Source organism: Amblyomma mixtum, chromosome 6 (assembly GCF_055824585.1).
Source record: "Amblyomma mixtum isolate Tamu chromosome 6, ASM5582458v1, whole genome shotgun sequence".
NCBI classification, from domain to species: domain Eukaryota; kingdom Metazoa; phylum Arthropoda; class Arachnida; order Ixodida; family Ixodidae; genus Amblyomma; species Amblyomma mixtum.
The window spans coordinates 38,345,065-38,372,994 of record NC_143017.1 but is presented as its reverse complement, the minus strand read 5'-3'; positions in this window follow the sequence as shown (position 1 = coordinate 38,372,994).

Here is a 27,930-nt window from a genome sequence, read left to right as displayed (position 1 = left end):
CGAACCACTGAGAAAGGGTTTTTTTTAATGAAATATTTATCGTGCCCACAGCACGCCGGCGGCCGCGAAGTACCAGTGACAGCAGCACATCACTTGTGATTTATCTCGCTGCGAGCGCCGGTGGTGTTCTTCGAACGAATCTATTCCGTGGACCAGTAGATGTGGCTTGCCACCGGCAGCGAATAAGGAAGAGGAGGAGAAAACGTGAAACTAAAAGAGTGAAGGACAAAGGACTGAAGCAGTTTTCCTCCCCAATATGAAGGAACTCCGCCACGAACACGACCCGCAGGATGGGACGTTGCTCCGTTGCGGTTTTTCATGGTTTTGTCAAGCATCGCTAGGCACTTCACCATCTGATGCGGCCTTAGCTGCGATTCTTTTAAGGCGATAGCGTTAAGGCTTCTGTTCTGGAAAATCTTCATTTATTCTACCCTCAAGGCCCGAGGACATTGAAGAGGGGAGTGGTTGTATACAGTGGTTGAGTACAGGGCGTTTCATTTCTAATTATGAAATGGTAGCTAAGGCGGAACAAAAACGCTGATGGTCGATGATGGAGGCTGTACTTCCGGGAAGGTGGTTCCAGTCCTTTGCTGTTCGTGGAACGAAAGACTCAGCTGCGCATTTTGTTTTAAAGAAAGGAATGCCGAATTTATGCGCATGATCAACTCGTGATGAAACATATGACGAAGTAAGTATAAGATCGCGGTGCAGTCTGGCGTTATGATACATTATTTTATGAATTAGGCTAAGGCGAGCATGCTTTCGACGGCTGGCAAGAGGTGGTAACTGTAATGTATTCTTCATAGAGGTTGCGCTAGCGGTACGGTTATAGTTCTGAAGGATGAAACGTGCCTAGTTATTCTGAATTATTTCGAGGGAACTGATCAGGTTCTCCGTGAAGGGATCCCAAATGGACGCAGCATATTCCAACTTACTACGAACGAGAGATTTACAGAGGAGAAGTTTCAAGGAGGTGGGAGCAGAGAACAAGTTACGGCGAAGGTAGCCGAGGGCACGGCTGGCGTTCTTAATCATTGAATTGATGTGAAAAGACCAAGTTAGATCACTTGTAATGTGAACGCCAATATAGCAGTATGAAGACACTTGTTCTTGTTCGATGTTATCTAGATGATAAGAAGTGGGGTGTGTAGAAATGTTTTACACACGTAGTACTTTACATTTGGTTTTGTTTAGTTCCATTGACCGCGTTTTACACGACTCACGAATTCCATCAATGTCTTTTTGCAAAAGAAGAGTGTCGTTAGAGTCGTTAATTCCACGAAATATTACGCAGTCATCTGCAAATAAATGAATGTGGGATGTAACGGAAATAGGGAGGTCATTAATATATATCAGGAACAAAAGGGGCCCAAGGACGCACGCCTGTGGGACCCCAGAATGCACGGAAGTCAATGGAGAACAAATGTTATTAGCCTTCGGACTGGTTGGCGTCGCCATCGGCGTGGTGAGCGATAAACAGGGTCGCATAGGGTGGCCGAGGCGGCCACCCACGGAGAAGCAACGAATGTGGGCTGCTTAGGTCTCATGACAACGTGGCTTCATCACAACCTGCCTACCAGATTGTGGGCGAAAAAACCACCCTGGAAGGTGGTAACTAAATTGATGAATGATCACGAGAGTTTGCTCGGAGAGAGCAACTTGGGTAGCACAATCCCATCGATGCCAACGCCCGCCATCGCAGGGCAGTGGCGCATTCCTTAACCACTGCCTCAATGCGGAAGCAGTGGTATGAGGACTCCCACGGACATAGTTGAGAATGACCAAATCCGCATATATGGGCACCAGTTCATTTAAGCTTTCGCGTCATACCTTTGAGGATGAATCTTCTTCTTTACTTCATTTATTCTTTCTGACTTTATCGAAAGCTGCTTGTTATTCTCGCGGCCCAATGCAGAAAGATGATGATGTAGTGACTCCATTGCAACTCAACGAGAAAGTTGGTGATTTCGCCCATAATCGTTCTGAATGTCACGGCCCCCACAGCCATCTGACTGACCGTCAGCGTCAACCGACGCGTCTGGCGAGCGTCGACCTTAAGGCGTCTTGGTCACCAGACTGATGTGCCTACATACTCAGTGCGACCACTTGATCAGCTCGCGCAGGCGAGCTGATCAATGCCGGGGAACAAACGAGACCTTTGCATAATTAAAGTCCCCCTACACAACAGGCTGGAAGAAATGAATTAACCTTTCTTTAATGCGCGTACGTGTAAATGAAGAAGAGTGAAGTGGGAAAGAAAGGTTGGTTTTCAAACTTGAGATATAACCTCGTGCAATTCACGGCAAACAGGAGAAGGTGAAGCGTTACGCGAAATAATGGAAGCTTTTCTGACAAAGACTTCGCGCAACTGCGTAAGTGACACGTCTGTGGCCTTGTACAGAAGCGAGTCAGCCGTACTGAAATCTTTATTGTAGGGTGTGGTGATGCTACTTTTACCAGACATGACGTGAGAGTTACTAGTGCGCACGCAACGACTTTTACCTTATATTTGTAGATGCAAGCCACCCAATAAACCAGTTGTCACTTTGCGCTCATCCTGCAGTTTTGTCTGTGTGTCGTCTTTTTTGCGCAAAAAAATCTGTCATGGCGCATGAGACAGAGAATGAAGAATAAAGCCAGAGAAAGGCAATTAAGGCAAAGAAGGGGCAGACTTCCCTTTATTGCTAGCATCTCCTAGAGGGAGATGTAACAACAGCGCGACAGGAACACGAGGGATGGAAAGGAAACGACGCAGACAAGCGCTAACTCACAACTGGAGTTTATTGCTGAAACACGCAATGTTTAGCAGTTACTTTACAAACACAAAAACATAAACACGCAGCCTCTCCTCGGAAGCCCAAGTCAGAGGGGCAAAAAAAGAAATTGTAGACATGAGGCGGCCCTCATCGCTGTGGAAGAATCAGTTAAAAAACACGTTCTCAAAAAGAATGTCAATGCAGTGCGGAGGCGAAGAATTCAATTTCACACTCTGCCATATTAACAGAGGGCTCGCTGATACACAGATTCTGACATTTCCTAATATGATATGCCTCCATTATCTCGCGTACGCGCTGGTCGCGATGTCTGAAAAGTATGACGGTAGTAAAAGAAACCTGTGTGCAGTTTTTCTCCTTTTGCTCTTTTTTTTTTGCTGCCGAGAATGCAGCAAAAAAGAACAGAAAAAGGAGAAAAATTGGACACCCGTTTTCCGTCCTTCGTGTTCCTTTTGCGCTATTGTTACATCATAAACGTTATCGAACTTGCACAACCTTCGGCTTTCCTACAGGAAGATTGGACAGGGAAATTAACGCAAACAACCTGGTTAAAGCGTTCACTGCGCTCCAGTTCTCTACTCATATGCACCCAATTTCTAATAATTGCCAAGAGCCTTGCATCCGCTTACATTTCATATAACAAGCTTCGTTGTTCCGTGAAGAACGTAAGGGAGGCCCGGGATTCATGCCTGATTCTTAGCGCGGAGCAGCCCGGTCAGGAAAAGGCAAGCACAGTGTAACATCTGTAGGGAGTGTTGGGGGAGATAATAACTGTTATCTAGAGTCTTGAATTCCCACGGGCTTATCTTTGATTACGCCTAGAGAATACTGAGGAAGACGTCAGACATTCGTCATAAAGCGCGGTTGCGTGGGCGAAGGGACAAAAAGGTCATGATTGCAGTCTCAGTCGAGTGGGGTCCAAATGGCGGCAGCACAGAGCTTAGTTTTGCTGTGCTCGTTTTGGCTTTGGGTTATGTGCGTTTGGTGGCATGAATTTCGCATGCGCGGCGCTGATGAGAATTGAAGCCTGAAAGACCACCGCAGAAATTTCTTCAGCGCAATTGTTAACGCGGCCTCATGACTGCACTCTTCTCGAAGTAACAACCAGAATGATTTTGGGTGTTTTATGTGTCCTAACTTATTTACACTCTTTTTTCGTTTTTTTATCATCATAGGTAAGCGATAAAGTTTCCAGAACACTAGAAAATTACAGTGATTATTTTCTCGCATAAAGAGAGCACCTGGTTAGAAGTATTGTAATAAAAGGAATACTTGTAGCGAAGGAATTTGTTTCAACATGTTTTTTGAGCATAAAAAATATGAAGTTTAAAACACAAAACTGACTACCTTTCCCTTAGCAACAAGAGAAAATAGGAACCGATTTCATGGTTCAATGACAAACGGAAATGTTTTAAAGACGCAGAAAGACACATTCTTTTCCTGTAGGGCGCAATTTTGAAGTGGACTCATTTACACTAACCTTTGTTAATGATCGTCATATTTCGCAAAAATTACTCAAAACAAGTGATGACATCCACTCTTCTCACAACCCACTTTCGTTATGCCTTGTACGTACATACTGAAAATGTATTTTGAGTTGAGTTGAGTTGAGTTGAGTTGAGTTTAATGGCGCATAAGCGACTAAGGCTATCATGCGCCAAGCTCAGGGTATGAAAATTGTTTTATATAGATGTTATACAAAAGTCTAAATGAACGGCGGTGTAAAGGGCCTAAAAAGTTAATTCATGCAACCTAGTAAAAATGTAATACAAAATTTTAGAATTGACTTATGAAAATCTTTTATGGGAACGTTTATGACAATACACCTTCTATGCACCATACGCATTTGTCATTCTCTAGAGCTGTTATTTTTTTGGCCTCAAAGCTTCGTAAATGGTATTTACTTATCATGTGCGGCTCCGGATGATTCTGAAGCATAACTTGTTACCTAACCGGTGGGCATGCGTCTTCACAGAGTGAAACGACGACCGAATCAAGAAGCGCGGGGTTCTGCAGCGTGCACTTGATTTTTTCGTCCCATAAACAGCTTTGTAAACACTCTACACGCGCGTGGATAGAAGCAGGAAATAGGGGCGCTTTTTTCATGGATCTGCGCCACGCGCATGGGCAGGCGTTTTCACTTGCACACGTAAATGTATGCTTCGTTTTAAACCTTACGCACCTTCCTGTTAATGAACAGCGGGAATACTCTCGTCCACTACACTTATCTAGCGTTGCGTTAAATGAAGTAGAGAAAAGTACAATGCGCAGTTATTCTCTTACGAAAAGTGAGGTTCTAATCTATCGGCGAACATTTGCATTCCACTGTTGGACTGCAGTGAACATGAACATTGTCGGGCTTCTGGTTGCTTTTGAATTATGAGGTTTAAGGTCCTAAAGTTACTCAAGCTATAAGGGACGCCGTAGGGAAGGGCTCCGGAAATTTCCACCACCTGGGTTCTTTAACATGCACTGATCTCGCACAGTACACAGACCACTAGAATTTCGCCTGCATCTAAATTCATCCACCGCGGCTGGGATCGAGCCCGCGTACTTCGGGTCAGCAGCCGAGTGCCATAACCACTGAGCTACCACAGCGGCCCATCGTCTGGCATTTGGACGAACAGCTGCAAACTGTCTTCATATCTTCAGTACTGACCTGGACACGGATTACTAATAGACACACAGGGCGAAAGAGACGAAAGTGACATGTCTGTTTGTACTGCTTCCTACTTGGACTGCACAGAGTCGGCGACCTACCCGAGGGCTAGCGCCCGGAGCGAAAAGGCAGCGTCACAAAGAGCAACAATACGTTAATCGCATCTGTTCCGAGGTCAGTGGGAAAGAGGCGTCTCATCCAGCCCAGGACGTCATTTGTTACGCACAAACTGTCCGCCGAGCTCAGCCCCTTTTCGGGGACCTCACGCTACGTATCCCTGCGCCAGCAACAACCGCAGAGGCTGCAATAAACAAGACACTCTTTTCTCCTCTTGGATTTCTTTGTTCCCCTCCAGACGCCCGCTCTTTCTCGTCGCGCACGACCTCTCAAGAAAAGCATTCAGGCAACGGTGAGCAAAAGATGGGCCGAAAGAAAAGAGACGGCGCGACGAAAGGAACCTAGTACATAGGCGCGGAGGCCGGTCGGAAGCGTCGGCCCGCGATTGGTCTACTGTATCTATCCTTGATGACGGGCAGCGATCCCCTTACCACCTACCCTTTCTGTCTTCTAATGTGCAAAGAGGCAAGAAGCCATCAGGGGGCGATGAGACGTGCTACAAAGAAAAAGTGAAAGATGTCGCCCATCGTCATCATCCATCTGCAAAAAAAGGGGTCCCTGGTTCTCATCGATCCGCGGCTCTCCTGTTCGGCTTCATTCGGGCCCACCCAGGGTTGAGTAAATTAGGGCCCAGATGCACCAGAGCACGGGCTCGGTTATACACGCCGTCTCTGTGTTCTGAGCGCTACAAAGCGACCAAAGGCTGCTAATGCATGTTTGTAAGTGTGAGTGGTACTTGAGAACGGTGCAGAATACGGTGACGAGCTAAGCCGGCCGTAGCAAGAGCGCGGGGCTAGTAGTAATATAGCGCTCCACTGCCGCAGTTCTTCATCAGGTATGGAGGCGAAGAGGCTGATTCCACTCTTCTGAAAGCTGAGTTGAGCAGACTTTCTCTTCCCCTCACTTATAGTCAACTTCGGCTTTCAGCGCTCTTCACAAGGTGCACGCGTAAAGCTTTGTCACTGTCATTGGCTTTGTGAGCGTGAAAAATAGTAAAAGAAATGAAGGAAACTAAATACTGAGAAAGTTTCTCGCTAGGCTACGTTATGTGAAAACCTGGTGATAGCTATTACGCTACGTCATGTGAGCTGGGAATACAATATGAGTAAAAGTTATCAACCTCGAACCCCCAGCACAGGGTAAGGGCTATCTAACCTTTCAGCCAATCTTCCGCGTGTACTTCTCGCTCTCCTATTTCCCCTAGCTTGGCGGAATCTACGCAAACATAGCGGATCCGAGGGGTTCAGGAATTCACAGCTATCGCAGTAAAATGCAAAATAAAAAATTCAAAATCTGAATTTAATTTTCACTACACTTGCAAAAAAATTTCCTTTCAACGGTCAACAATGAATCGAATGCCAACGAATGCACTCAGTGCCATATCAATCGTTGGGCATACGTCTAACTTTGTCATGCCGCCATCGCAGACCGCTTAATATAGTGTTTTCTTCCAGTATGCAAGATAATCGACAAAAATGCGCCGAAGTGGAGCTCAAGTCGGAGTTTGGGGTAGCACCCTACCTCAGCTGTGATCTAATGCGTAGCTCACCGTCGTATACTGCCCCATCAGCCGACGAAGAGAGGGTACAATGATGGATGTTCCTCCAAGATTATAACGGGGATTCGCAAAACAGACCGAAGAATATCGCCATAGAAGGCACACAGCCAGATGAATCACTTCTTATTGCACTCAACGAAGCGCCTACACATACCACGGCTTAAGCAGTTGCTTCATACAGGCATCGACGGCGCAGTCACTGGTGCCAGGCTGTGATACCATCCCAAATAGAAAACGGACACCGCCGCGCGAAAGACGAGCGAAACGGGACTCGCTAATCCGCTGTTGGCTCAAGCCGTCCAACACCTCGGCAATATTTCCTCCTTCTGACAGACCGACAGAGTGGGACAGGCTTTTCTACGTGCCCATGCAGGAGGAGGATTTCTTCATTAGAGCGAGGAAAGAGTTACCTCTCAGCACCAACGCGGCGGACACAGCCACAGGGCCTAATAAGAGACAGCTCTCCTGCCTCCGCGTTGGCACCATTGGGCAATAGCGCTGTCGTCTGAAGCGTTCCGCTTGGGCTGGCCGCCCGACCACGGCCAAGACTTTTGCTGCGACGATGAACGTCCAAACAAAGAAGATGCAAGGGAATAGTGCTTGGAAGTTGCTGCAAGTCACCACTTACACGAAGAGCTGGGTGCTAAGAAAACTCGTCCCAGGCCCGTAGGAAATTTAGCCGGGAAAGTGAAAACAATATAATAGCTAGTGGCGCAACAAAGGGAACGAAAAACTCTAATCGTATATGCACAGAAACGAGTAATATTATAAAACCGAGGTAAAGAACGAAAAGAAAAAAATGTTGTTCACGCCAATTGAAAAATGAAGACTTCACAGTTGTGAGCGTCTGCAAGGAGGACATATCTCTGGAGTGTTTAATGATAATTATCAGGGCATAGTAAAGAATGCTACATCGACCATATCTGGGGCAAGTTTGTGGCAATAAATATCGTTCGCGGGGACGTGGCAAGCATGCGTCGGTGTACAGATTACAGCAGTCTTCCCGCAATATGTATTTTAACACAGTGAATAGAAGTTCAAAGTTGAGCAGATTAAAGAACGCATACATGCTTACTTTGTTAACACAAGACAATTCAAAGCTCACGAAAGTAAAAATATTGTTTAAAACACAAAACGACCGGTACTACTTTCCACCTTAGTGTCAGCCCGGTTTGTGCCTGACGATTGAAGAATGTGGATATTATTGTATGACTAAGGCAAGCGCCTGCATTATAGTCTTTAGGCTAGAGGATATTTATGTCTATGATTTTCTATGGTCTATTGATCTTGCAAGGGAGACGGTGGAAGGAGAAAGTTGTGCGGAGAAAACAGAGGCGTTCGGCCCCGCAAATGTTCTAGGTGTTGCAATAGAAGCCGGCCGCTAGTTCTTAAAAGAAGCGTTTCTGAGGCAAACAGAAGCTTTTTCAGGCATCATAATACGAGTGCTGGTGAACGTCAAAAACGCGATGCATTCTAAACAGTAAAGTGAGTAACTACAATAAAATAACTTTTAGCTATTAATTCTAACTATTAGTTGCACCTCCTTCCAGTTTGAAATTGGTACCCGGCCGTAACTACTAGCCTTGCCAGATTTTAGGATTTCAAAAACATGATTGCTCTCGCCGCTGTTGCTCAATTTGGGGCATTTGTAGCGCCATTTGAAAGCTGCACGCTAGCGGGTGGGTGCAGAGGGACTTCAATGAAATCTCGACACTCCGTGATGCACGTGCAACTTGAAATTCTCTGCCAAGATCAGTAAATTGGATCAGTCAAGTGGCGAGGAACAGGGAGTACTGTTGCACTGGAATTATTTAAACAAGAAGAAGATGGGTAAATAGGGCTTCTGTGCCAAGGGCAATATTTTTTTCTTATACGGTGCCCCGAAAAAAATCTTGACGCCAGTGTCTTGCACGTTAAAACACCTTGTCATCGTTGTTAGCAAAACGAAAACGAGGTGACAAGGGCTTCCGCGCAGAAGGCTTGTGTGCAATAAAACACAGTGTTAATTTGCAATTTGCTTCTATCATACTTCAAGCAGACTAAAGTAGAGTATTCAAAAAATATTTTCGAAGTATTTAAAGAATGTTGATCAAAATGTCAGACAGTGCCGTTGAACACTGTTTTCAAATGTTCAAAAGGAGTCTACAGTACATTGTTCAAAAAATATTTTCGAAGTAATTAAAGAATGTTGATCAAAATGTCGGACACTGTCGTTAAACACTGTTTTCAAATGCTCATAAGATTACGGCAGGAATTATAAAGACTCTAGGAAGATGAGTATGTTGAGTATCGTCGGCCAAATGTCAGAATACAGTTGATAGGTTCTTGATAGGAAGTTGTTCATAGAAAGTGAACCGGAACTGTCGATATTTCAATACCAGGAAATTTAAAAAAAAACGTTCTACGTGTTTGCCCCACCGTGGTGGCTCAGTGTTTACGGCGCTCGGCTGCTGGCCCGAAAGACGCGGGCCAGCAGCCGCGGCGGATGATCCAGGCCGCGGCGGATGAATTTCGATGGAGGCCAGATTCTAGAGGCCCGTGTACTGTGCGATGTCAGTGCACGTTAAAGAACCCCAGGTAGTCGAAATTTCCAGAGCCCTTAACTACGGCGTCCCTCATAGCCTCAGTCGCTTCGGGACGTTAAACCACAATAAACCAATTCTACGTGTTTGAATGTTTCGAATGTAGATGTTAAATTCTCGGAACACCTCTTATATGTTTTTAATAGACACTGCCGTTAATTGGTTGATAGGAACACTATAAAAACTGTCGATAAGTCGATGATTGAAAGTTTCAAGACTTTCTACGTTCTTTCAGTGCGCTAGCACTTATATAGGCATCCCCGCATTTAGCCATGGGCTGTCTGATTGTCTGTCTGTCTCTCTGTGTCTGCTTACCTGTTTGCGTCTGCTTGTACGTCTGTTTGTGTGAAGCCTATTTTCTGGCAGGCTGCTCAGCTGCCCACCGTCATAGGCGGTTGCTCAAAAAATCATCTGGCTGCTCGCCAAGAGCGACCTGGATGCAACCGAACCACAGCAACCCAAATCCCACCGAAAGCAGCGCCTGCCATGGAAGGGCAGTGGCATATCGCTTGGCCGCTGCACCACTGCGCCGGTAGTGGTAGGAGGACTTCCAGGAATTTATACATTGACAGAATGACCAATTCGGCATATATAGGTATTAACCCATTGTAGCTATCTGAACAATTGTCATCCGTGTACACACTGGATCTGAACACCTGCTAGCACAAATATTCGCATTTGGGCGAACTGCTCAAATCAAACATGTTTCTTTATTTCAGGATCGGTGGCGAATTGTCGAAACATGGTTCAAAGGTTGTCACTTTAAAGTACGAAGTATTTGAAAGAATTTCAATTAATTTTAATACTTTCTATTAAGATATGACTCTTGTATTTGCTACGAATATTAGAAAAAAAATTGTCAGGTTAGTTGCCGCGGGAAACCGTTTAAAGTTTGGCTGAATGTGAGTGAATGATGGTTATTTCATAAAGGCGTCTGAAAATATTGACGCAGCTGGCAGGACGGAGGCTCAGGAAATAATGTAGTGAAGAGCTGGTTTTAAAACTGAGCAACGTCGAACTTGCTTTCAAGGAAACGCAACTGCACAGGTTCCTCAGAACAGGCTGCTCGGGCTCCAGCAAGTTGTGAAATGTTAGCTTAATGATTACCAACACTCAAATAAAGTACTCTGTTTTGCAATAGAATTTCAGCGTTGGCATTTCTGGGTTTCGTGCAGCCCAGTGCGCTCAAGTGAGGAAAAAAATCAACTTTTCGTATGTGGAACGGCCAATGAATAATGCTCAACTCGGAGCGAATCAATTAAGGAAGCAAAGTGGCCATTGGAGAGAACCTTCCCTATTGCTGACACTGAGATAGAGAGACCGAGTTCGTTTGCCGTTTATCAGCTAAAACAACGCTGATCAGGTAAAATAAACTTCCACTCGTTAAACGGATCCTAAGCATTTTATTCTTTTAGAGATTGGGCCCCAGCCACTTCCTCCCGGAATGCAACAAATAATTTTTTCGTCAGAACAGTGGCGGTGTTTGAAGCTGACAGCCGTAAGTCAATCATCAACAGCATCGGTCAGTGACTCTGCGTGGCTTGCAACCAAGCCGCTTGTTGCTGGCAATGGTTTCTTACCAGCTGTTTCAGAGGGCCTATTAGCTCTATTGGTTGCCGCCTCCTTTTAGTGCTTTTCTTTCTATATTGTAGCTTGGAGATGCGAAACAAAGTATTTACCGCTGCAGAGATTTGGCGCCGTTTATGATTAGACTGAGCATGTAATCAGTATTAGACTAGGAATACGCTTACATGTGAGCTGATTTTTTCTTCTTTAATGGACTTATATGATTTCAAAAGCACAAAACTTAGTCTTTGTAGTTCTACTCTTTCACAGGTAGTTCATCACTCTTAAAAACTGTTCATGCTTTACATTCAACTAAGCACCTAACCAGGCTATACATCCGTGATTAATATTTGGAAGGATTGGCGGTCACAAGTGTGCTATCTACCTGTCCCACTTTCCTAGGGCCGACAATATAAACACCTCTTGGAAGCGGGATGACTAGCGGAAAGGGTGCATATAAAGTTATAGCCCAAGAAAGACTGATACGACGAACGTGAACACCGCTTTTTGTCAAACGTGTCAAAAGGTTCAACTATTACTGAAAAGTTAACAAATTATTCCAGTTAGAGAAGAAACTTTGTGCTGCTGAGCGCAGGTGGTGGTAAAGGACCTTGAAGGATTAATTGTGTTTCGAACGAATAACAACAAATTTATATGTCCCGGGCCTGCACAAAAGTGAAAATTAAACTGCCAGATTCGAACGGCTTGGGGGTGGTATTTGAGCAGTTCATGTTTTTCTACAGTTTGTCGATTTTTAGCGGAACCAAATCGAAGAAAAAGATGGAGCCGGCGCTGCCAATGTTGTGGCCGTTGTCATCAGGGTATGATGTGGTTGCGAGTATGACGCTGAACTAAATTTTAAACTGCGAAGATACCATGTCCATCTACGCCCCATATATTTCTCACTACCTATTGTTTGCCCCATTGGATATTGTAAAATCATAGATTGTTCTAATAACCTTTTCCAAGCAGGAGCTGTCATGTGTTTGCAGAAGCTTCTTCCTTATAGCTGCAAGGGCCACGGTAAAGCCGTAGCCTGCACTTTGTCTGTGAGGATAACCAAGTCTGGCAAATTGCAGCAATTTTTCTTTTTCTTAGACTAAAAACAGATAACAAGAAATAAAAATAGAGAATACACTTAATCGCCCCCTCATGAGTATGACGCGATAGCTTAGAGAGTTAGGTTAGCAGTTCGGCGCCTTTCAACGCATTTTTCATTTTTTTCAATTGTTTCAATTGTTTATCAATCACACACACTAATTTTTTAAAATTGGGATCACGAATCATGATCTTTTGATTCTGAGCATTCTGACACCGTTGAACCCTCTCTTTGTCAATTTTAAATTTCTTTAATTAATCAGTTAATTGAAATGATTTCCTTCAAATAATCTTCGCCTATCAAACACTATTCACCCATCACTGCAGCCCCAAATTATCATGATACAATTTTTTTACACACCCGCGGCTAAAGGTCGCCGGGGGTGCACATAAGCCAAGGGTGCATACGGGGGTGCACATACGAAATGCTCTATCGTACGCCACCATCTAGAACATCCTGCGGAAAACCGTTGGCACGACGCAATTTTTTTACGCAGCCCCGACTACTTCCGACGCGCGATGCCAACTTAGCCGTCGGCTTTTCGATCGAACGAGCTGCATGCGCTGTCGCATAATACAGAACAGGAAAAATGCACCACCATGGCGTGGCACTGAATGAAGGTGTCTGTAAAACATTTTATTCTTTGAAAAGGGCTTGGTGCTAAAAGGTCGCCTTAAGTGGTCGAGAGTACATAGCCGTAGATTACTTTGAGCCCACTGCAGCGTCAGAACTTCTATTCTCGTGTCATAGCTAGCCAGCACGGTCTCCCACCGGTCGAGAGAATGAACGGTAACTATACCACCCGGAATCCCACAGGATATGATCGTAGTTGGTCCGAGGTTCATTAAACCGGGCTCGGTGGCCTTTGATAGGGGATTCACGAAGCAGCGCATGCACTCATTCAACGAGCTGACGCAGGCTTACAGAGCCTCACGCCAGATCTACCCGCCGCTCCACCCCTGCCTAGATAACAAACAAGCAACACTCTGGCGCAGACTACAGACACACTCTCTCCCCTCACCATTACTCTAGCCCACTATCATCCCTCCTTCCCCACTCCCGCATGCGGCCTATGCCCAGAACCCTTCACCTCTTCCCTCCACATCCTTTCTCTCTGCCCGGCGGACCCTCCCCGGCGGGACCTAGAGAACCTCAAGACCTGGGAGGACTGGGAGACCCTGCTGCGCTCGGAGGACCCGGCCGTGCAGACCATCGCCACCGGCGGGACTGCCAGTGTTATGGACCTTAGGAACATAAACACTTGAGTGCAGTGGGGTCGTGCGAGGACCCTGGGGCATGCCCCAAATTCCTTGTACAATAAAGTTTTCTCTCTCTCTATCTTCAAACTGCGCGCATAAGAAACAAAATCGACAGTTTCGTTCCCGCCGCTTGATGTGCTACAGTCTATACAGCCGCTAGATCATACGGGAGGGTAATAAAGCGAGGTTCGCGTAACCACGAGCTCCACCTAATGCACCGGTGTTGAAGCCGGTTATTTCGATCTTGCTCATGGAATGCGGTACCGTATAACACGCTCAGGCACACAAAGAAATATTTTCATTTCATGCCAAAGCATTAGCAATTACAGCGGTAGACTAGCGCGCTCAAATCATTGCGCTGCGTTTATTGAAATGCGCAAGGTTGCAATTCAAAATTCCTGCACATTAGGGAAGAAGATGTAAAACTGAACATTAGCCGAAGAAAAACACGTCAGTACTTCTAGACCAAAGGCTGAGGAAAAGCAATGGCGCAGTAACTGTCTTGCATCTCTGTGAACCGCGCCGTAAGGGAAGCGGTAAATGGAGGAGTAAAAGAAGAAGGTTTGGTTTGGTTTATAGGGTTTAACGTCCCAAAGCGACTGAGGCTATGAGAGACGCCGTAGTGGAGGGCTCCGGAAATTTCGACCACCTGGGGTTCTTTAACGTGCACTGACATCGCACAGTACACGGGCCTCGAATTTCTCCTCCAAAGAAATTGAAGAAAAAGAGGCTGTAGTGGATGGCTTTGGTTAGTTTTGTTTTGGAGGGGGGGGGGGGGGAGGAAATGGCGCAGTATCCGTCTCACATATCTTGGTGGAGACTTGAACCGAGCCGTTTGATCACCTGGGGATCTAACATAAGCTGACATCGCACAGCAAACGGACGCCTTCTGCTGCGAAAGCAATAGTACGCTCATGAACGGCCTTTCGCGTAGCAGCGGCCGGTAGCCACGTTTGACCTTTAGAATGACCTCTGACGTCATGCCATGGCTAGTGATGTCATAGCGTGATATCATACCAGGTTACCATGGTGAGAGATGGGCTACCAAGTCGAGTCGTCGCGCAGCGGTGGCCGGAAGCCACGCGTGACCTGTAGACGCGGCGCAATGCTTTCCTTCTTTAGACGCGGCGCGCCGCGTTCCTTCCGTTAGAGGAGCTGCGCTCGCTTTTACAACCTGCCAGGCTTAACCAAAGCTAAGCCCCTGCCAATTTTTGTTTCTCGCCTCCCTCGAAACGCGGCTCTGGGGCAGTTCAATTATGCCGGTAGGAGAGGGTGCTGCGAGCAGAAAGAAAATATGGCTGAGACAACTGCTGAGGACTGGGAAAGCGAAATCTTTATTAACGCAGCAGCGTTAAGGAGCTCGTGTTGCAGAAAAACCGATGTCGGCGTTGTTGGCGAGGCTCCCCAGACCTTTGCCGAAATTACCAACCTCTACAGAGAGATGAGACGCCAGTTCCACCCTCCACACCCCGACTTGAATCGAGCGCAAGCCACCTTGCTCCGCAGGTTGCAGACACACTCCATCCTTAGCCATTCTAGACTTTCACTCATCACAGACGGGGAATACGACCCCGTCTGCCAAAATTGTTTAAACCAGGGAGAAATCGCCACCCAGGCACACATCCTCTGGGGTTGCGCGGGAAATCCGCCCCCTCGAACCTTACTGCCAGCTCCCTCCGAAGAAGGATGGAACCAACTCCTCAGACGGCCAGACAAGAGCATCCAACTGGCAGTCATTTCGTGGGCCCAGGAAGTCGCCCTCACCTGGAGGCCACACCAAGCCCACCTGCCCTAAATCCCGCCAATCTACGGCAATAAAGTTGTTTCTCTTTTTCTCGGCGTTGTTGGAGTACCTGGGTTCGAATTCCACCGCGGCGGCTATGTTTCGATGGAAACGAAATGCTAAGGGCGCAGTACCCTGGCACGAAGGCGACCACGGCGGCAGCGTTTCGATGAAGGCGAAAAACAGAAGGCGCCCGCGTTCTAGAGCACTGTACCCGCGTGCTGTGCGATAACAATGCCGGCTCCTCTTCCTTCTCTTCCACTCTCAGTCCCTCTTTATGCTTTCCCTTACGGCACGGTTCAAGTGTCCACCGAGATATGCCAGACAGATGCTGTGCCATTTCCTTTCCAAAAACCAATTTTCCAATTATTTCCGTGTTCTGTGCGGCGTCAGTGCCCGTCCAAGATACCCAGGTGGTCGAAATTTACCCGAGACCTCCACTACGGCGCCTCTATCTTCTTTTCTTCTTTCACTCCCTTTTTATGCGAAGCATATTACTAGAGGTACTCTACAGCCCTTCGCCGTGGTTACGTGCCGTGCACACCACGTGGTACAGTGACGTCACTCCACGTGACATACCACGTGACACATGACGTCACGACAGATCGCCGTCACGCGCTGGGAGAGGGAGAACGATGCCATCGCACAGAACCGGAATGTCCTCGAGCGGCATTCCCGCGCATTTCGAACGCGCGTTCACACTCGGTGTAGATGAAACGCTCGCTCCACCGGGCAGGCAGACGCGGCTTCCGTGGCAATCCAGGCGCTCACCCAACGCACGTCTCGGGGTTAGTCGGCGTTCCGCTGTAGCCATGCCGTTGTCTTCCCCCACGACGAAGGCTTCTAGTGGTTGTATTAAAATGACCAAGTATTCAACCAAGGAAAGCCATGTATTACCAAGCCTAGCCACCAATATGCTTCGCATCTGACTAGGCTTAACCTTAGCTAAGGCTCGGCCATTTTTTATCCCTCCCCTCACGGCGCGGATTCGCGTGTCGACTAGGATATGTGAGACAGTTAATGCCTATTCCCTTTCCTCAAAATCAATTTTCATTTTTTCGGCGTTGTTAGCGTTGTGGCCGTTTTAACACAAGAACCTCAATATTAAAAATTAGCTTCATTTCAAATACTCTTGAACCTAGATGGACAGCAACAGCTATTGCGTATAGGGAACTATACGTCGCTTGGCGTCTATAAGGTTGGGTGGGTTCCGGACACTGGATAGGCAGAGCGCCCATCCTAGAACCCTGGCAGGTGGCAGTTAAAAAATTCAGGAGGGCACTTTGTTGACCTAAATTGCGGTGAGGCGAAAGCCTTTATCGCGGTGTTGCTGCTTGTGTCACTGATATGTGTTTAAGATGTTAATTAAGTACGCAATTGTCTGTGAATCTTAAATGCTGGAGACACTGGAGTGTGCTTTTAAGGCGGAAGCCTTTATTGTCTCATCGTTGTAAGCAGCAGTTGTCGACAGAAATGTCACGCTTTTCAATTGGTCGAAATGGTCGTGTCGTCCTAGTGCGCGAATTTCAAACGGGGCCAATTGTACTTTGGCTAGTAACCATGCCACCAATTGAAGGGATCGTATAGTGATGCTCCAAGTAAGTGGGACTGAACTTAGTTAATTGCTTACTTACAAAATTAGCCCTAATAAACTTTTCTAGTCAGGCCATATAAACAAATAAAACCGAGTAGGAAATTGGTCAAGCTCGGTAATCGAGCCCCGGTCCTCGGCGTGCGAGACGAGCATGTTATCCACTCCGCCGTGCCAGCTCGATGGTTCGGAATGAACAAAGGCGCGTCCAGTGAAGACGGTGTCTTCGCTCACTCGCATCCTCCTCCCTTCCCATCCGGTGAGGTTTAGGTGTCCACCGAGATATGAGAGACAGATAGATTCCCTTTCCTCAAAAACAATTTACCGACGAGCGAGGCGTAAAACCGAATGGGCGATGGCGTTCTATGGACTCCCTGGCAGCGTTCCAAGATGCTGTCGCGTTCCACTCTTGGAGGCGAAGCTTAGCATCTTAACCACACATCAGTGATCACACTTAAGGTCAAAAAAGTGCCCCCCTGAATTTTGACGGCTGTCTATCGAGATATATGAGACAGTTAGTGCGTAATTTCCTTTCCTTAAATGCAATTTTCATTTTCTTCATTACGGGCCCTCTTTGTCTTCTTTCACTCCCACTTCCTCCCTTCCTCTACGGTGCGATTCAGGTGCCCACCGAGATGACAGAGAATTACTGCGCCATTTTCTTTCCTCAAAAAGCGTTGCGTTCAAGGGGCTAGGCATCGCGCAGAACGGGTGGTGGCGTTCCGTGGACTCCCTGGCAGCTCTACAACACGCTGTCGCGTTCCACTCCTAAAGGCAAGCTTAAGCGTTAGTAATTAGCAGTTAATTAGAATTCAGGCATTAATCAGTAATTAACCATTAATTAGTGATTTGTCATCATTTAGTAATTAGTACTCAATTATATGTGACGCCACCAGTGCCACAGAAGCAGCGAAAGTGCTGCGGAAAACGCTTTCGCCTCTTCGCACTTTAGACAGTGAAAGTACCCCCTGAATTTTTTTGAGGCATCTGTCTGATTCGACGCCTTTCTGCAAAAAATCTCGAGCGTCCTAGACAAGGAGGAGGAGGAGGATAAACTTTATTTTCGTCGACAAATGTATCTGACTTTGTGGGGTTACAGCCCCATCAAGTGGCCATGAGCCCGTGGCGTTCGGCGGCTTCTAGGGCTCTTGTCACAACCCGGATCTGTGTGTCCGAGTCGGAACTGAACAATGCGGCCTCCCACTGGTCTGGATTCGAGAGCTTCAAGCCTCGAGGGGGGGAGTCCCGAGGGCAAGCCCAGAGTATGTGGGATAGAGTGGCATGTTGGCCACACAGTTGACAGGAAGGGGAGTAGACCCCAGGGTATATGCGGGCATATATCGCGGGGTTGGGGAAAGTGTTCGTTTGGAGTTGCCTCCACGCAACTTCTTGGGGTTTGGTGAGAGAAATATGTGCGGGGGGATATAGAAGTCTACCTAAGCGGTAGTGCATGGTTATGTCATGAAATGTAACCACACGATCTCTCGCCGTCCGCAGGACGGGCGACACCACATCCAGGTCGACGAATCCTCGGGCGTAATTGTGGGCCGCCTCGTTCCCTGGATGCGATGAGTGCATACAAGGCGGCTCTTCATCTCCCCCACCGGACCCCCACGTATAAACTACTGGCATTATGGGTCTACAACACTGTGACGGAGCTCTCGGAAGCTCATCTCACTTCTCAGTACGAGCGTCTCACTCACACCTCCACGGGACGTCACATACTCGACAAGCTTGGAATACGCTTCGAAACAACCGCACCCGACAGGGTCCAGCTTCCACACCATATCCACAGTAACCTTATCGTTACCGCTCTTCCTAAAAATATGCACCCAGAGTATCATGTCGCTCGCCGCAAGCACAGGGCTAAGTCTCTGCACAAAAGGTATTTAACAGATCGGACAGCAGTCTATGTCGACGCCGCCGAATACCCCGACCGCGAAGCGTTTTCGCTTGCGGTTGTAAACTACTGTGGACTGCCGCTAGTTGCGTGCTCCATTCCTGTCAGATCGCCTGAAGAGGCCGAGGAGGCGGCCATAGTCTTGGCGATGGTTTTCACCTCTGCAGAAACCATCTTCAGCGACTCTAAATCTGCGATTCGTAATTTCGCCAAATGCTGGGTCTCCCCTGTCACCCTCTCTCTCCTCCACTCCACCAAACTTCAACTCCGCCCGATCCAATTGATCTGGGTTTCTAGACAAGGAGAACTGCACATGCGTTGGCAGCAAGAAGCGTAGCCATTAGAACGCTCGGCTGCGGAACGGATGGATTGTGGTTCGAATCCCATCGTGCACAAAGATTTTTGAAGCAAAAAGCTTCTCTACGCGGGTCGGTTCCGAGCTTCGCGTGAGTCGAAACGATGAGTTATGCGCATGCGCGAAACGGAGTGACGTCACGCGCCGCGCAGGAGGTCGTTCCTCGCCGCTGCCGCAGCCGTCGCCGCAGCCGTCGCCGCCGCCGACTCCGTCGCCTACCCCACGTACCTCAAAGCGCAATTCAGGTGTCCACTGACCCAGGGAGCGTTATGCGCACGTCCTTTCTTGAAATTTATGGAAAACGTCAACGCCAATGAACACTTTGAACGGGGACGGCGTACGGCTTCAGTGCCGCGTTTCTGCCACGACGTTGTCAAAGTCAACGCATGCAGCGCACATCTGTCTACCGCCTGGTAGGTTAAAGCACGACGGTGGTGTCCACTCTCCCCGGTGGAGGAGAGGGGGGGGGGGGGGTTGGCACAGTTATACGGCTTTCCTTTGCTTTCGATGTGCCGCTCCACCGTTTCGTAGCTTAATGCGCGGCTATGTCCACTGTCCCAGGGGGCCAGTTATGCGCCTTTGCTTTCGAAGGTGCCGTACACCATCGGTTTCGTAGCTTAAAGCGCAACCAAGGTGTCCACTGTCCCAGGAGGCCAGTTAAGCGCCGTATCTTTCGAAGCTCTCGCTCTTCATCGATTTCGTAGCTTAAAGGTGCACTTAAGAGCCATCTGAACTCGTCTTTTATTGCGAAAGCAATGTTACGCTCATGAACGGCATTTCGCGTAGCGGCGGCTGGTAGCCACGCTTGACCTTTAGAATGACCTATGACGTCATACCAAGGTGAGAGATGGGCTACCAAGTCGAGTCGTCGCGCAGCGACGGCCGATAGCCACGCGTGACGTTTAGAATGACCTCTCACGTCATGCCATGCCTAGTGACGTCATAGCGTAACGTCATACAAGGGTTACAGATGGGCTACCAAGTCGAGTCTTCGCGCAGCGGCGGCCGGAAGCCACGCGTGACCTGTAGACGCGGCGCACTGCGTTCCTTCTTCAGACGGGGCGCGCCGAGTTCCTTCCGTTACGGGCGCTGTGCTTGCTTCCGAAACCTACCAGGTTTATACAAAGCTCAGCCCCCGCCAATTTTGTTACCGCTGGAACCCGATGTACACGTCCGGCGCATTCTTAGAAGTTTCGAACTATTTTCGTGTGAGGCTGATTTCCATAATTTAAATCGAATTAAACGTCCCGGCTCCCGCCTTTTCTTGAACTCACCGCAGACGGTAGGAGGAGTCAACTAACCCTTCAGCCAGTCATGTGTGGCTTGCCGTTCTGCCATCGGCGGAGTGATAAGTAGTGATCGGCAAAAGCAAGGAGTCGGTGCGTATTTTTATTTCCGTGGGCCTAATTTGCGGCTACGTAGTCTATGAGTGGATCTATATATTCACGGATACCTAAAAAACAAAACAAAAGCTAAAGCGAAGCCGCCACGCGACTGCCTGAAAGGCACGCCAAGCGCGGAGTCCTCCTATTGAATGCGGTGACTTCAAAAAAAGGTGGCAGCCGCGACGTTTAACCCGATGCAAATTACGGAACACAGCTGCAAAGGACAATATTTTGAAGGTTCTAAGAATGCGCGGGGCGTGTAGATCGAAGACGAGTAGTGCGCCTTTAAAGCGCGATTAAAGGGATACTGAGGCGGTTTTCGAATCAGCTAACCTTCTAGGGTGTTGAAGTAGTGTCATTGCTGATCACGTCTGTGAAATTATTTTTTCGATTTTGGCTAAAATAGTGGCGCAATCACCAATTAAAAACGCGATGTTTAAATTTCCCGCGCCCCGCGCGAGCGCAGGAGAGGGGAACAGCGGAGAGGGAAACCTCGTCCATGTCGGCCAGCGTGACGTCATGTTGAGGAGCCGGGGGTGCTTCGTAGCACCCGAGCGCGCTTTCAGCGCGCGTTGTTTCTCGTGCTGCATGCGTTGTTCCTCGTACTACGTGCGTTGTGACGTACAAAGCGTGTCAGCCGACCTTGAGAATCAGATTCAACAGGTACTACTCTGTGTTCGTGTCCACGAACAACTACGGCCGCGACTGTGTCGTCTTCCACTGTTTTCCGCAAGATCACAAGCTCGCAGCGCAACCGCTCGCTGCTGTGACGAAGAATTCAAGCCGACTAAAGCAAGCTTACTCTGCTCGAAACACTTTCGTAAGAGCGGCTACAGGCAGAGCTTGTCCTAGTGGGATCTCTGGAGATTTTTGTCGAAAAGGCGCGGCTGAACCATGACACAGTTCCATCGATTTCCTCGCGCATAAGAGGCGTGTCACCATTCCGAAGAAGCGCCTCTTTTAAAAGTAGAAACATGCTCACTTAGCCCCTGAAGAAACCTTATAGAGGCTTAAGCATGTGTCGCTCTCCTCAGCTTAGGTTCGGCCAGACCACCTGAGACGTGCTCAGCAAGGCTCGGTTAGTGATTTTATACTCGGTTCGACGTATCCAAGCAAGCAAGCAAGCAAGCAAGCAAGCAAGCAAGCAAGCAAGCAAGCAAGCAAGCAGAGCAAAGCACAATAAAGCAAAGCAAGCAAGCATCGAAGCTCTTCATATGCGGCATCTCGTTTAATCCTAGCTAAGCAATTAAAATGAAAGCGTTCGACGTTGATTTCGGATGCAAATTTATGAGAGAAATGAATGCCAACCGAGTTTTTGCAAAAAAAACACCGCAACCTTACTCGGTTTCTTCATCAAGTAGTGGCAGTGGGCGAGTTGCAGCTAGCTGGGCTTTTAAACACACATATAGTTGGCAACTACTTCACTGAACCTAAACTGCAAATCTAGGAAGGGCGAACGTTTCCGAGGCTTCGATTAATATTTTCTGGCATCTGCTGAACGCGCCAGGAGTGACGCGTATTTGTGCGCGTATTTGGCTTGGTTTCCAGCGCACCATGATTGCGTCACTACCTTGTAGTCACATGCCTCGCAGTGCTTGGCCACTGCGCTTCGCTAATTTTGACACCAACTTTGTGCTCCTTCATCGTTTCCTTGAAATACTTTCTTGCCCCAACCTGCAACGCCGGGTACTGAGAACAGGATTTTTGTACACAGTGCTTTGAGCCTTTTCTTTATGATGACGCTCTTCCGGGCGAGCCAGGAGGCGTCCGGTGGTGGTAATTGACTTGAGTATTGTTCGCACCCCTTCCTTTCCGAGAATCCGAGCCGAGGTTGTGCTGGCACCTTTTACGCATGGTCTGCATCGCGTCTTTGACGCTGGCGTATGCTTGTGCTAGGCATAGAATTTTTTGCTTGTGTCTTTTTTGGTTTCAGGCGATACGTGGAATGAGCAAACTGTAGTATCCTTTTCTTCGGTAGTCAGTAAAAAAAACTAGTCGCCGTATTCGCTTTTACAACGACACGGAAAGCTGCGATCTGCCCTCAACGCAGCGCCGGATCCGCATCGGCAGCTTTTCCAGTCCTCAAAGTGACGTCACGACCTCTCTTGACCAATCACGGGCGGCGGCGCGCCGCGCGGCGTGCTCCGCGGCACAGGCCGCATATTTCGGCTAAAAAAGGCAATTCGCGCTTGTTTTTGCCTAATTTGGATGCGATATTCCAGTATACAGCATGAAAAACTATAGGATGCCGCTGCCAGCCCGATTTTCAGAAAAAGTGCTTCAGTCTCCCTTTAAGGTATCCACTGTCCTAGGGTGCCAGTTCTTTACTGTCTGTTTCGACAGTTTACAGTAGATCAAAAACATATGATGTTCTGCACAGCTTTGTAAAATTTCAGGAGCGAATATGCGTTTGACACGTGAGAAAATCATGACCGTTTAAAGGAACAGAACTGTCCCATCAAACTGATAACCTTACCTACAAAACATTTCTCCTTGTACACTTCATGCAGATTAAATATGCGCGCTTTGAAGTAATCTAGGGCACACCGCGGATCTTCATCGCAGCGTCGTACAGCCAGTCAGCGTCGCAAAATACTGTGAAGGCCAAGAAGGCGGAGTTCATCGTATTTGTAAAGATCTCGGCTTACTACTGAGCTTCGAGCTGGAAAGTCAGCTAAAACTCGTCGGACTGGCCGAAGCCGCCGCCGAGAGCTATTGCCTTTAAGCTCTCTAAGCGGGTTGCCGTCTGCTTACTGTGTTTCTGTGTTCACGTATTTTTGTGCTGTTTCAAGCATGCAGGCATGCCAGGTTCTATTTTCATATTTAGGTTTGGATTGGTTTGGTTTGGTTTATGGGGTTTAACGTCCCAAAGCGACTCAGGCTATGAGAGACGCCGTAGTAGAGGGCTCCGGAAATTTCGACCACCTGGGGTTCTTTAACGTGCACTGACATCGCACAGTACACAAACCTCTAGAATTTCGCCTCCATTGAAATTCGGCCGCCGCGGCCGGGATCGATTTCGCGTCTTTCGGGTCCGCAGCCGAGCACCATAAACTCTGAACCCCCGCGGCGGCAAAATCTGTTCTCGTACAAAAATTGTAATGCAACGTGTCTAGCGGTTTCCTTGCAGTGGCATACATGCGTGTTTTTATGAATGGGAAAGGGCACGGACCTGCCCACTGACTCGGGCTCAGCCGCAATCGCTGTAACGTGCAGTCAGAGGCGAGTTGAAAGGTGTTAGGGGAAAGATTGTAAAAATTCCGCCACCGTCTGGAATACATTGAAGTAACGAGCGTTAGCTGCTCGGTAGCGCCATTAATCGTCCATCTGAATTATTGCCACGTGATTAGGCTACTTTTTTAAGGCCAAAGCCTTTAATGCCTCATACTGTCGTTAGCAGACGCGTCGGCAGCCGTGTCGACAGACGCGTCGGCAGAAGTGTCGACAAACGCGTCGGCAGGAGTGTCGACAGACGCGTCGGCAGCCGTGTCGAGAGACGCGTCGGGAGGAGTGTCGACAGACGCGTCGGCGGGAGTGTCGACAAACGCGTAGGCAGGAGTGTCGACAGACGCGTCGGCAGCCGTGTCGAGAGACGCGTCGGCAGGAGTGTCGACAGACGCGTCGGCAGGAGTGTCGATAGACGCGTCGGCAGCCGTGTCGAGAGACGCGTCGGCAGGAGCGTCGACAGACGCGTCGGCAGCCGTGTCGACAGACGCGTCGGCAGCCGTGTCGACAGACGCGTCGACAGAAGTGTCGACAGACGCGTCGGCAGGAGTGTCGACAGACGCGTCGGCAGCCGTGTCGACAGACGCGTCGGCAGGAGTGTCGACAGACGCATCGGCAGCCGCGTCGACAGACGCGTCGGCAGCCGTGTCGAGAGACGCGTCGGCAGGAGCGTCGACAGACGCGTCGGCAGCCGTGTCGACAGACGCGTCGGCAGCCGTGTCGACAGACGCGTCGACAGAAGTGTCGACAGACGCGTCGGCAGGAGTGTCGACAGACGCGTCGGCAGCCGTGTCGACAGACGCGTCGGCAGGAGTGTCGACAGACGCATCGGCAGCCGCGTCGACAGACGCGTCGGCAGATTCGTCTGCCTTTCGGCATCACTGCTTAAAAGGCTCAAGGTTCCAGCATGAATAAAGGCGCACCTAGTGAATGCATGGGCTTCATAAATAAAATAAAGGGAGTAAAATCAAGAAAAGGGAAATAAAAAATAAAAATTAGAAAATAAACAAAAATAAAAACAAAATAAAAATAAGATGTTAAAATAAAAATAAAAACAATAAAATTAAGAAAAGGAGCAAAGAACAAAACAACAAAACATGAAAAATAAAAAAGTAAATAGAACCAAACAGTGGCCAGGAAACGCTTTCGCTTTGCAGCACTTTAGAGAGCCAAAGTACCCCCTGAATTTTTCATACTTTACGGCGAGCGGGCGCCTGCCACCTGAAGGTCGGATATTTTTGACCAATTTGGGACGACAAAGTTTTTCAACTCTTCGGAGGGCCGTTTTTCCTTACCTCAAGGCTGTAGGTGCCCGGTCACCCTGAGGTAAGAATTTGTGACCTGCCTCGTTCTGACGACATAGCCTAACGATATGTAAACATTAACCTAATCAGAAAATATTGGTGTCTAACACATCCTACTCATCGAGCCCGTTATAAGTATCCATTATAACCTAACTTTATCTCTTAGTCAATTATAAGCAATTAAATATAAGCAAAACTATAACTAAACACTAACTTCATTAGTCAATTTTAATGTCTAACCTATTCTACTGATACAGACGATTCCAAATATCTCATTCGTTTTATGAGGCCTCAATAATTGCTGAGTTAAAAGCGAATAAACATAGTCATGTGACTAATAATTAATGACGTCATAACTCAGTGACATCATCAATCACCAATTCGATATACTAATGACGTCGCCAATCAATCACCAAATGGGTTGCTACATCAATTTACTATAGGGTCCGCCATCTTGAATTCCTCGGACTTATGGTAGCAGGTGGTAGCAAATGCCAAGAAATTGAGAAACGTAATGAATGAGAGGTAACGCTCTTAAAAAACTGCCGACGATTACGTTACTTCCTAACGCGAAATTTGAAAGCAGCTCATCAGCTGCTTCAGCTTTTCGATAGAGGCAAAGAATTCAAAAAAAGACATACATGTACAATTACAGACAGCTTGTTGTTTTTCACACGTAATCCTTCTTCAAGGAACACTTCCCTAACAGTTGTGGTCGCTCAGTGGTTATGGTCCTCGACTGCTGACCCGAAAGACGCGGGTTCGATCCCGGCCGCGGCGGTTGAATTTCTTTGTAGGAGAAATTCTAGAGGCCCGTGTACTGTGCGATGTCAGTGCACGTTAAAGAACCCCAGGTGGTCGAAATTTCCGGAGCCCTCCAATACGGCGTCTCTTATAGCCTTAGTCGCTTTGGGACGTTAAACCCCATAAACCAAACCAAACCAACTAACAGTTGTTGACTGTCGTCAAGGAAGCTGTGTGGTAGGAGAGATATATGGATATATACTCGACTTGCTGCGTCAGTGCCTGGTGTTCAAAGACAGGGTCATGGAAGTATTTCACGAAGTTTTTTAGAGGCGTTACGAGCGAGAGGAACGGGATGTTCTGCCGCATAGTTGGTAAACAATTTCCGGAGCCCTTCACCACGGCGTCCCTCATAGCTTGAGTTGCTTTGGGACGTTAAACTGTAATAAACCAATAATTGGTGAGAAAAACCTGTTTGTCTTTATATAACAATAAAGTCCCCACCCACCCTGTCACCCTGGCAGGTGGCAGTTAATTGTGGCTGATCAAGAGAGTTCAGCGTTGTCAGCGCTAACGCAAGCAGCCCACACCTCTGTCTCACCATCCCACGTACATTTAAGCGCGATTCAGGCCTCCACTGACCCAGAGAGCTAGTTATGCGCACTTCCTTTTCTTCAAATGATCGGAGTGCAAAACGTTAACGGCAACGCGAACGAACAGAAGGAACGCCGACGGTCTTCGGCTTGAGCGCCGCGTTTCTGGGAAAACGTCAACGCCTGCCGCCCGCATCTCTCATCACCCCACGTACCTATAAGTGGGAGTAAGGCATCCACTGACCCAGGGAGCCATTTATGCGCACTATAGCTTGAGCGCCGCATTTCTGGCCCAACGTTGTAAATGTCAACGCATGCAGCGCAAATCTGTCACTACCGCCACCCGCCGCGGTGGCTCAGTGGTTAGGGCGCTCCTCTACTGAGCCGGAGTATTCCGAGTTCGAACCCGACCACGCGGCCGCGTTTCGATGGAAGCGGAACTCAAAAGGCGCCCGTGTGCTGTGCGCTGTGAGCGGCCGTTAAAGATCCCCTGTGGTCGAAATTATCCTGGAGGCCTCCACTACGGCACCTCTTTGTCTCTCTCATCTTTCACTCCCACCTTCCTCCCTTCCCTACGGTGCGGTTCAGGTGTCCACCGAGATAAGTTACATGCTGTGCCATTTCCTGTCCTCATATTAAACAAATTTACGAATTTTATAGCCACGTAGCTTAAAGGACGATTGAGGCGTCAACTTTTACAAGGGGGCAGTCACGCACCTTCCCTCTCCTTTCCAAGCTCCCGCTCCATTTGTTTCGCAGTTTAAAGCGTGACTAAGGTGCCCACTGCTGGTTACAATGAACAACGGCGACGGCGACAGCGACGACGACACCGCAAAGCGCAGAAATGGGTACCAAAGAGCTGCGCTCTAAAACGAACGCCCGTCGCAACAACCGCGTCCGCCGACGAGACCCGGGAACAGAAAGCTTTGTACTTCCCACACGTAAGCGGTTTTGTGTCTGCCTAATTTTCTGAGCTCAAAGCTTCCTTTCCTCCCGGCGCGGTTGAGGCGATCACAGTGGTTTGACGTGCTTACAGTGTCTTTCAATTCAAAATACTTTTAATTTTGCATGTATTCCTCTCTGCAAAATAGGCAGATTTCAATACTAACTTAAAGTGCTAGAGAAACGCAGCGCAAGACTTTTGTGGGCTCCTATGCAGCAGATGGTTAGTAATTTTCGAATTTAAGTAAATTGTTTTCCAGTGCACCTGAGCGCGTTAAATGAGAGCATTGTTTTCGCAGAAGCGTAAGAATTAGCTCGAATGGCAATGTTTCCAGTGCATGGTAGATGGCATATGTACGCTTCTGGAGCGCAGCTCTTTGGCGCCCGTTTCTGCGTTTGGCTGCGTTGCTGTTCGTTGTAACCAGCAGTGAAGAGAGAGAGAGAAACTTTATTTCAACAGGAATTCGGGCCACTTCCAGGGTCCCCGCACGACC